This window comes from Myotis lucifugus, unplaced genomic scaffold (genome assembly GCF_000147115.1).
Source record: "Myotis lucifugus unplaced genomic scaffold, Myoluc2.0 scaffold_244, whole genome shotgun sequence".
Classification (NCBI taxonomy): Eukaryota; Metazoa; Chordata; class Mammalia; order Chiroptera; family Vespertilionidae; genus Myotis; species Myotis lucifugus.
This window is the reverse complement of record NW_005871292.1, coordinates 939,411-950,469: the sequence shown is the minus strand read 5'-3', so window position 1 is coordinate 950,469 and position 11,059 is coordinate 939,411. Positions and strand designations below refer to the sequence as shown.

At 44.7% G+C, this 11,059-nt stretch overlaps 1 pseudogene; it reads right to left on the bottom strand.

Annotated features, from left to right (window-relative positions):
• On the bottom strand, positions 1-837 carry LOC102441860 (annotated as a pseudogene).
• Between the last annotated feature and the right edge of the window lie 10,222 nt (positions 838-11,059).

Sequence of the window (11,059 nt, the reverse complement as noted above, 5' to 3'; positions counted from 1 at the left end):
TCACATGGGCTTTGGTGGAGGTCGTGGGGCAGCACCCACAGGTCTAAATAGGGGTGGGGGTGTTCGGTCCTTCCGGGCTTCATGAGAACAGTTCCTGACTACCTCGCTGTGAATGGCACAGCTCACACAGTAATGCAGCTTCACACACAGCTTGGGAAGCACACAGGCGTCGAAGACACTCGCTTCGGAGATATCCCTAACGGCTGCGGCCTCTACTATGTTTTGAATGATAAACTTTTTTAAAAATATGCTTTTATTGATTTCAGAGAGGAAGGGAGAGAGAGAGAGAGATGGAAACCTCAATGATGAGAGAGAATCATTGATCGGCTGCCTCCTGTACGCTGCACACTGGGGATCGAGCCTGCAACCCGGGCATGTGCCCTGACCGGAAATCGAACACTTGACCTCCTGGTTCACAGGTTGATGCTCAACCACTGAGCCACGACAGCCGGGCATGACAAACTTCTTTTTTTTTTTTTTAAATATATTTTATTGGTTTTTTTTTACAGAGAGGAAGGGAGAGGGACAGAGAGTCAGAAACATCGATGAGAGAGAAACATCAATCAGCTGCCTCCTGCACACCCCCCACTGGGGATATGCCCGCAACCAAGGTACATGCCCTTGACCAGAATCGAACCTGGGGCCCTTCAGTCCGCAGGCCGACGCTCTAACCACTGAGCCACGCCAGCCGGGCATGACAAACTTCTTAATGGCCTTGTCCTTGGGCACGCCCCAGGCGCAGTTGGTGCAATGAATAGGCTGCACATGGCCTCAACCTTTTTTTGCATGACTGTTATTTATTCCTTCTTTTCTTGGTCATCTTGGAAACGAGGACCCGAGAGAGTTGTTTTCCCAGTTTTGTCCACCTTCTGTACCTGGCCTATCATCCTTGCTATGCTCATGTCTGTCTAACTGCCTACCACAGTACAAAAAATAATAAGAGATTTAAGAAACATAACCCAAATGCAGATCTGGACCTTGTTCTGTAACAGATTGCTTTGTAAAAAGACATTTTAAGATAGTGGGGAAAATTGCACTTGAAATTGTTCTGGGTGTGATGATTGTATTGATTTATACTTTTAAAATAGTCATCTGTTAAATATTTATGAGTAAAAGACCTAATGTCTGGAATTTACTTTAAAGTACTGCATTAAAGGTGCATGTGAGAAGAGTGTGGATGAAAAGATTGGCAAAATGTTGACAACTGGTGAAACTGAGTGATGGATACATGAGGACTCATTTACACAACTCTATTTTTTGTTTATGCTTGAAAACATCTGTTAAACAGTTTTTAAACAAAAACAAAAAATAACCTGATTAAAAAAATGGGCAAAACCAAATTTTCTATTATAAAGAATACTAGTAAGAAATTCTGTCAATAACCAGTGGCCACTCATCTAAAGCCTTACTGTTTAGATTGCAGTTGCCCTAACAGAGTAATTGCTGTAGGAGCTAAAGAGTGCTAGGGGAAAAGATGCTGAAGAAATGAAGTGGTGTTTATGCTTTCCTGAGCATATGCTATTCAGAGTCATAAAGAGATTTCTATACTTTTGTTCTTTAGAGTACTAATATTAGGATTGAAATAACTTGATGGCAGGAGAGGGCTGTGTGATAATTCTACTTTCTTTTTTTTTTTTAAATATATTTTATTGATTTTTTTACAGAGAGGAAGGGAGAGAGATAGAGAGTTAGAAACATCGATGAGAGAGAAACATGGATCAGCTGCCTCCTGCACATCCCCCACTGGGGATGTGCCCGCAACCCAGGTACATGCTCTTGACCGGAATCGAACCTGGGACCTTTCAGTCCGCAGGCCGACGCTCTATCCACTGAGCCAAACCAGCTTCGGCTAATTCTACTTTCTGATGTTTAAAGAATATTGTGTGAAGATTCAGCCTACTGTAATCTTGTAATTTTGCTTTTGGCTAACCCCCTTCTTAAAAATACCATTTTTAGTGCCCTGGCCAGGTGGCTCAGTTGGCTGGAGCATCATCCTGTGTACACCAAAAATACCATTTTTAAAAAACAAGGCATATTTTTTAGAGTTGCTATGAATGTGCATATTTATATTTCTGAATTAAAATATAAGTTGATTTAAAGTAAAAAAAAAAAAAAAGGACAGCTCTAGCTGTTTTGGCTCAGTGGATAGAGCGTCGGCCTGCAGACTGAGGGTTCTGGGTTTGATTCCGGTCAAGGGCACATACCTCGGTTGCAGGCTACTTCCCAGCCTGGGCCCTGGTCGGGGCTCATGCAGGAGGCAACCAATCCATGTGCTTCTCTCACATCGATATTTCTCTCTGTCTTTCCCTCTCTCTTTCACTCTCTCTAAAAATCAAGGAAAAAATTCCTCAGATAAGGATTAAAAAAAAAAAAAGGAAAAAAAAAAAAAGGACAAAGAACTTGAATAGATAGTTCTCCAAAGATAGACAAATGGCCAACTAGCATATGAAAAGATGCTCAGCCTCACTAGTTATTAGTAAAATGCCAATCAAAACCACAAGATATTACCTCAGAACCATTAGAATGGCTGATATTTCTTAAAAACACAGAAAATAGCACTAACTGGTTTGGCTCGGTGGATGGACCATCAGCCTGTGGATTGGTCCCAGGTTTGATTCCGGTCAAGGGCATGTTCCTTGGTTGCAGGCACATCCCCAGTAGGGGGCATGCAGGAAGCAGCTGATAGATGTTTCTCTCTCATTGATGTTTCTGACTCTCTATCCCTCTCCCTTCTCCTCTGTAAAAAAAATCAATAAAATATATATTTTTAAAACACACAGAAAATAACAAGTGTTTGCAAAGATGTGCGGAAAATGGAACCCTGTATGCTGTTGGTGGGAATGTAAAATGGAGCAGCCTCTATGAAAAAGTATGGCAGTTCTTCAAAAAATTAAAAACAGAATTACCATATGATCCAGGCATTATACTTCTGGATATTGACCCAAAAGAATTGAAAGAAGAGTCTTGAAGAGATATTTGCACACTCATGTTCAGAATAGCTTTATTTGCAATAGCCAAAGGAAGAAGAAACCCAAATGTCCATCAACATATATATGAACTAGCAAAATATGACATATACATACAATTAAAAATTATTCGGCCTTAAAAAATTATGACACATGCTATAACATGAATGAACCTTGAGGACATCATGGTTAGTGAAATTAACCAGTCATGCATACACAAAAACAGGTACTGTATGGTTCCACTTACATGAGGTATCTAGAGCAGTCAGATGAAAACAGAAGTAGAATGGTGGTTTCCAGGGACTGGGGGGAAGAGGAAGCAGAGTTGTTCAATTGGTACAGAGTTTCAGTTTTGCAAGATAAAAAAGTTTGGGAGATTGGTTGCACAACAATTTTGAATATACTTAATACTACTGAACTATACACTTGAAAGTGTTTAAGATAGTAGCACTATGTTACACATATTTTACCATAACTAAAAATTAAAATTAAAAAAAGATGTTTTGGGGTTTTTTTCCAATAAAATAAATAAAAGCTTTCCCAGTGGGAGTGTGGGGATTATCTGATAAGGCATCCTCTAGAGCAGTGGTTCTCAACCTTCTGGCCCTTTAAATACATTTTCTCAAGTTGTGACCCAAACATAAAATTATTTTCATTGCTACTTCATAACTGTAATGTTGCTACTGTTATGAATTGTAATGTAAATATCTGATATGAAGGATGGTCTTAGGCAACCCCTGTGAAAGGGTCATTTGACCGCCAAAGGGGTCGAGACCCACAGGTTGCAATAGAGGCACACCCACTACTTTTGTGTTCTGCTGGCACTTGTCCCCAACGTTTGTAAAGCAATACACTCTCTATTTAGACCTGGGCTCAAGACTGTCCACAATAAAGACCTCATTTTCCAGCTTCATTTGCAGTCAGGGTGGCCACATGATTACATTCTGGTCAGTTTGTTCTGTAGCTGCTGCCAAAAACTGAGACATTGAACACTTATTTTAAGCTTCTAAATTTTGGGATAGTTTGTTACATAGCATTACTATTACAATCAGTCATCTACATCCCACCTTCACAATGTCTTCAATATCTGTGACATTATTTACGTAATATTTTTCTTAAAATCGACCAATTGTGTTAATCAAATATACCTAAAAGAGAAACTTTACACCAAGTTGCAAATGGAAAACCAGTATCAATTTCATAAATAGAAATGAACCATAAAAACACCTGGATAGCACCCATCTGGCATGGCTCAGTGGTTGAGCGTTGACCTATGAACCAGGAGGTCATGGTTTGATTCCCCATCAGGGCACATGCCTGCGTTCGGGTTTGATCCCTAGTGTGGGGCATGCAGGAGGCAGCCAATCAATGAGTCTCTCTCGTCATTGATGTTTCTATCTCTCTCCCCCTCTCCCTTCCTCTCTTGAAATCAATAAAAACATATTTTAAAAAAACAAAACAAAACACCTGGATACCTTTCCTTGCTGAGGGCTATGAGGCCAGCTCTCTTTGTTAAAAAGGAAGAGTAAGGCGGAAACCAAGATGGCGGCATAGGTAAACACCGGAAATTGCTGCCTGGCACAACCACTTCAAAAATACAACTAAAAGACAAAACGGACATCATCCAGAACCACAGGAAGGCTGGCTGAGTGGAAATTGTACAACTAGAAGGAAAGAGAAAAGCACTGAGACTCAGAGGAGCTGCAGAGGTGGAGTGCAGAGGTACGGAGGTGCACGCGGCAAGGGCTGGAGACTGAGGACGCGGTTGTCTTTTTCAATCGGGAGGGAGCCACAAGCCCCCGACTGCTCTGAACTCCAGTTCCGGGTGAGTCTCTGGGGACCTAGACTCATACGGGGAGAAACTGGACTGTCTGGCAGCGGGCAGAACTCAGAACTCGAGGGCGGCTTTCTCTCAAAGGTGCTTGCAGTGATTACCTGGACACTGAGACGCGGGGCCCCTTAGGGCAGGCTGAGGATCAGCCATAGCTGCTTGCTCCGCCCTGTTGATCCCCTGAGACACCACCCCACCCAAGCTGCAGCAGAGGCTTTTGCATATGAATGCCCTGGCCCTTTGCAATCTGAAAATTACCTAACAAACTGCAGCTGGGCTAGACAGACCCAGAACTTCCAAGAGAAGGCCCAAGGCCCCACAGCAGCTTGCATTGCTTCACAGCTGGGCCTCATTTGGGCACCTCCAAACCCCAAACAAGGAAGGGGAATCTACAGATCTCTTCGTAGCTCCTGCTGGGTAGCCTCAGGCAGAGGCTAAATTAGCACCTCCTTAGATCCAAGAACCAGTGTACCCAGTGGTCAGAGTGGGACCATCCAGATTACAACTCCTCAGATCCATAAGGGACACACTCAGGGGGCAGACTCAGTGAGCACCAAAGCTCCACTGAAGCAGGTCTTGCCCCATAAGGGTGTCTTCAACACAGAAGTTCTCCCACTGTAGACACAGCTGATTCTCACAGCCAATAGGCCTGGAGGTCAATTCCTCCCAGTGATACCTACAACAATCAAGGCTTAACTACAACAAGACTGTGCACAAAGCCCACAAAGGGGTGCACCAAGAGTGTCCACCTCAGGTAATTGGGGAGGCTGAGCCACTGGGCCCTATAGGACACCTAGCACACAAAGCCACTCTGCCAACACAGGGAAGCATAAAAAATGCGGAGACAAAGAAACAGGACACTAATGACAGAAATGGAGGAAAGCAAACGACTGGATATAGAGTTCAAAACCACACTTTTAAGGTTTTTCAAGAACTTTCTAGAAACCGCCGATAAATGTAGTGAGACCCTCAAGAACTCTAGTGAAACCCTCGAGGTTATGAAAAAGGACCAACTAGAAATTAAGCATACACTGACTGAAATAAAGGATATTATGCAGAGTTCCAACAGCAGACTAAAGGATCACAAGAATCAAGTCAAAGATTTGAAATACGAAGAAACAAAAAACACCCAACTGGAAAAGCAAAATGAAAAAAGAATCCAAAAACACGAAGATAGCGTAAGGAGCCTCTGGGACAGCTTCAAGCGCACCAACATCCGAATTATAGGGGTGCCAGAAGAAGAGAGAGAGCAAGATATTGAAAACCCATTTGAAGAAATAATGACAGAAAACTTCCCCCACCTGGTGAAAGAAATAGACTTACAAGTCCAGGAAGCGCAGAGAACCCCAAACAAAAGGAATCCAAAGAGGACCACACCAAGACACATCATAATTAAAATGCCAAGAGCAAAAGACAAAGAGAGAATCTTAAAAGCAGCAAGAGAAAGATAGTCAGTTACCTACAAGGGAGTACCCATACGACTGTCAGCTGATTTCTCAACAGAAACTTTGCAGGCCAGAAGGGAGTGGCAAGAAATATTCAAAGTGATGAATGCCAAGAACCTACAACCAAGAGTACTTTATCCAGCAAAGCTATCATTCAGAATTGAAGGTCAGATAAAGAGCTTCACAGATAAGAAAAAGCTAAAGGAGTTCATCACCACCAAACCAGTATTATATGAAATGCTGAAAGGTATCCTTTAAGAAGAGGAAGAAGAAGAAAAAGGTAAAGATACAAATTATGAACAACAAATACACATCTATCAACAAGTGAATCTAAAAATCAAGTGAATAAATAATCTGATGAACAGAATAAACTGGTGATTATAATAGAATCAGGGGCATAGAAAGGGAGTGGACTGACTATTCTTGGGGGGGAAAGGGGTGTGGGGGATGCGGGAAGAGACTGGACAATAATCATGCACCTATGGATGAGGACAGTGGGGGTGGGGGGTGAGGGCGGAGGGTGGGGTGGGAACTGGGTGGAGGGGAGCTATGGGGGGAAAAAAGAGGAACAACTCTAATAATCTGAACAATAAAGATTTAATTTTTTTAAAAAAAGGAAGAGTAAGGCCCTAGCCAGTTTAGCTCAGTGGATAGATCGTCTGCCTGCAAACTGAAAGGTCCCAGGTTCAATTCCGGTCAAGGGCACATGCTCAGGTTATGGGCTTGATCCCCAGTTGGGGGCGTGCAGGAGGCAGCCGATCAATGATTCTCTCTCATCGATGTTTCTATCTCTCTCTCCCTCTTCCTTCCTCTCTGAAATCAATATATGTTTTTTAAAAAAAAGGTAGAGTAAGGAACTTAGTGGATGGGGAACAATCCTATATAATAAAAGAGTAATATGCAAATTGATCCTAACAGCAGAACGACTGGGAATGACTGGTCACTATGACACACACTGACCACCAGGGGGCAGACACTCAATGCAGAAGCTGACCCCTGGTGGTCAGTGCGCTCCCACAGGGGGAGCTCTGCTCAGCCACAAGCCAGGCTGACGGCTGCCAGCACAGCGGTGGTGGTGGGAGCCTCTCCCGCCTCCTCAGCAGCGCTAAGGATGTCTGACTGCAGCTTAGGCCTGCTCCCCGCTGGCAAGTGAACATCCCCCGAGGGCTCCCGGGCTGCCAGAGGGATGTCTGACTGCCAGCTTAGGCCCAATCCCCCAGGTCGGGCTAAGGGACCCCCCCGAGTGCACAAATTTTTGTGCACCGGGCCTCTAGTCTATACTAATAAAAAGCTAATATGCTAATGGTTGGAACGCCGTAACGCGTAATGACCAGACCATTAGCATATTAGTTCTTTATTATCTCCTATCAGCAGGAGGCTGCCTGCGTGTGCCACAGGACGTTGCTCCGGAGATGGGGTGGAAGCGGGGAGGCGCCCAGAGGAGGTAGGACCATCCTATGCCGGGAAGGGCAGAGGTGAGAGCCTATAGCGCCCCCCCTCACCAGTCCTTCGCCACCCACCGCTCACACTCAGAGTGCCCTGCCACCCACCTGCCAGGGGAAGGAGCACAGCACAGCAGGCGGGAGGCTTCCACGCTCTCCTCTGGCGCCATGATGGGGTGGAGCCGCCGTGTTGCTCTGGAGACAGGGCAGAAGCAGGGAGGCGCCCGGAGAAGGCGGGACCAGCCCGAGGTGACTCGAGGGACTGAGGACAGGGCTTGAAGTGGCCAGAGAAGGCCAGAGGGGTCGGGAACTGAGCCAGGCATGCTGGAGCTCTGCGTGGAGAGGTTCAGGTGTCAAGGCAGGGCGGCAGGTGCGTGGGTGGCGCTGCGCAATTTCGTGCGCTGGGCTTCTGGTACTATCTATAAGAGACTTGGTAAATAAACTCAGCCACATGTTCACTAGAGTGATATGTAGCTCTAAAACATATACTGTGGAGGACTCTAGGAACTGACATGCTATTGTCAGGCATATACTATGTGAATAAAGCAAGGTTCCAAATAGTGTATCAGCTTTAAGTTATTGTGGTAGACTGAATAATGGTCTCCAAAAGATATCTATGTCCCTGGAACCTGTGAATATTACATTTCATAACAAAAGATGTGATGAACTTAAGGATCTTGAGATGGGGAAATTCTCCTTGATCATCTACATTGGCCTTAAATGAAATACCACAGACAAAAGAGAAGATGATGCAACCATGGAGGCAGAGATTGGAGTGATGTGGCCACATGCCCAGGAATGCCTGCAGACACCAGAAACTGGAAGCACAGTACAGATTCTTCCTTAGAGCTTCCCAGTGAATGCAGCACTGCCAACACTTTGATTTTGGCTCAGAAAACCTGTTATAGACTATGAGAGAATAATTATTGTCTTAAGTCACCAAGTTTGTTATAACAGCCACAGGAAACTAGTATAGTAATAAGGGGAGAAATGTGAACATATATTCAGATTTGCTTGTATTTGCATAAACACTAGGAAGGACACATAAACACTAAAGAGACCTCCAGAGGAGAGGAGGTGGATGAGATGGACAGAGGTGGAGATGGGAGCAAGACTTCTCAGGCAACAGGTAGACAGAAAGGGAAAGTGGGAGGTGAAAGAGAAAAGATGTGGCACCCACAGACCTGATCCCCAGAGCCCACAACCAGGAACTCTGGCTGCTGCAGTCCCTTTAGCTTTGGTCTAGACATCAGGGATGGTACCTTAAATGTGAAGTTCTCAAATGGAATCAGAGCAGCTCAAGGGGCAAAAGAAGGTAGTGAATATCATAAACAAACAAACAAAAAACAACTCTTCCTAATTTGGTCGTTTTCATTCTCTGGTTCCTTTGGATGGCAACATTTATGACAGGCAATAGCCCTCTCTAAAAATCCACTTTAAGAGAATGGCCAGTGTCGTCCTTTTTTATAGAATAGTTTAGTCTTGTTGGTTGGTCATCTTATCTAGAGCATGGAGTAGCACACACTATAGAAGCTCTTCTTTTCTTCCTTACTTACTCATAATTTCTTCAGGGCTATTAAATGCCCAACTAAAAGACTACATTTTCTAGCTTCCTTTGCAGTTGGGGGCAACAAATGATAAAGAACCCAACACTGGGGGAGGCTTCTGTGAAGATTTTGTAAAGGGGGCTCTCAGTTTAGAGTTGAGTCCTTTTTGCTTGTCCTCCCTTCCTTTTTCTTCCTACTAGGAATGGTAGAGCATGATGGCTGGGGCACTGGCAGCCATCTCGGATGGAAGCTATGTGCTAAGGATGACATAGCAGGGAAGACCCTTCATCCGTAATGAATGTGGAAGCCTCCACACCAGTGCTGGTATGCCAATCTCTGTACTTGTTTTATATGAGAGAAAAATAAACCCTGAGGTAAATTGTATTATTATTAAAAAGTATTTGCTGCCCTTCCCTACATGAAAATTATATATTTCCACTCCATTCACCCAAGGCTTGCCATAGACTTGTTTTGACCAAAGGAGTGAAATGGCATGGGCCATTTCTAAATATACAATTTAGCAGGAGCCACTGGGTGGTTCTCCCCACTTTCCTCTTCCCCCTCCCAGAAGACCAGCAATATTCCACATAGGGGTAGTTCCTTTAATTAGTTACTAATTAGTTACTAATAACAGAAAAGAACAAAGGCACCCTGGTGAGGCTTCAGCTTTGCACTCCCTGGAACCACCAGCCTACTACCTGCAAAACACTGGAGGAAGGGGACTGGACAGAGGAAAGATAGACGCATGCCCAGTAAAGTTGGGGTGACATAGGGAAGGTACTTGCCTGTCAATCACACCTAACAGAGATCACTGGCCAGAATGGGTGTGGCCACTGCAAGTGTGTGAAAATTTGGGAATACATAATCTCCTAAACAAAGGTGTCTTGGCTCTTGGTTCCTCTTGGCTTGTGGGGCTCTCTTGTTTTGCTCCTGCCCAGGTTTCCTCCATAGCCTTGTGGCCCTGCAGACCCCACATGCAATGGACTAATGGATTACAGCAGGGAAACACAAGCTAATGTTAGCCTGATGCTGGATTGGAACCAGCTCCAACAAGGAAAGAAAACTGGGCACTGGCCCTGATTTTAGCTCTACTGAAGCCCCACATATACTTCTTTGACTGGACTAAGGGAAATGGGACTTTGGACATCCAGGAGTGTAATTACATGGAAATAAACTTTCTACCATATTTCATCCTCCTATGGGGGCCTCTAGAAATACTTATCCCAGCAGTACGCCAATAACACCATTTCCACTAGCAACCAGGGAAGACCAGGCCCTCTTCTGTCCTGTAAGACCTTTATCTTGAGTCCCCAGTTAAGATAGTTTGGAGTAGGGCCTTGGCTGGTATAGTTCAGTTGGTTGGGCATAGTCCTGTGCATGGAAAGGTTGCTGGTGATTCCTGGTCAGGACACAGGCCCAGGTTGCAGGTTCAATCTGTGGTACAGGAGGCAGCTAATTGATGTTTTACTCTCACACTGATATTTCTCTCTCCCTCTCCCTCTTCAGAGCTTCTACTCTCTAAAAATCTACACTAATAAAAGACAAAGATGCTAATTGACCATACCTTCACTATGCCCCAAACCACACCTGCCAGCCAATCAGAGCAACTATATGCAAATTAACCCAAACCAAGATGGCGGCCGGCAGCCACAGAGCTGGAGCAAGCAGGAGGCTTGGTTGCCTGGGTGATGGAGGAAGCCAAGCTTCCCGCCAGCCCTGAGCCGGCTGCGGCCTCCGCTCATGGCAACAAAGTTTCAATTATAGAAGACAACCCCAGATACCTGCTTCCAGCCAGCCTCCACTGGAGCTTGGGTGCTGGGGGCCGTGG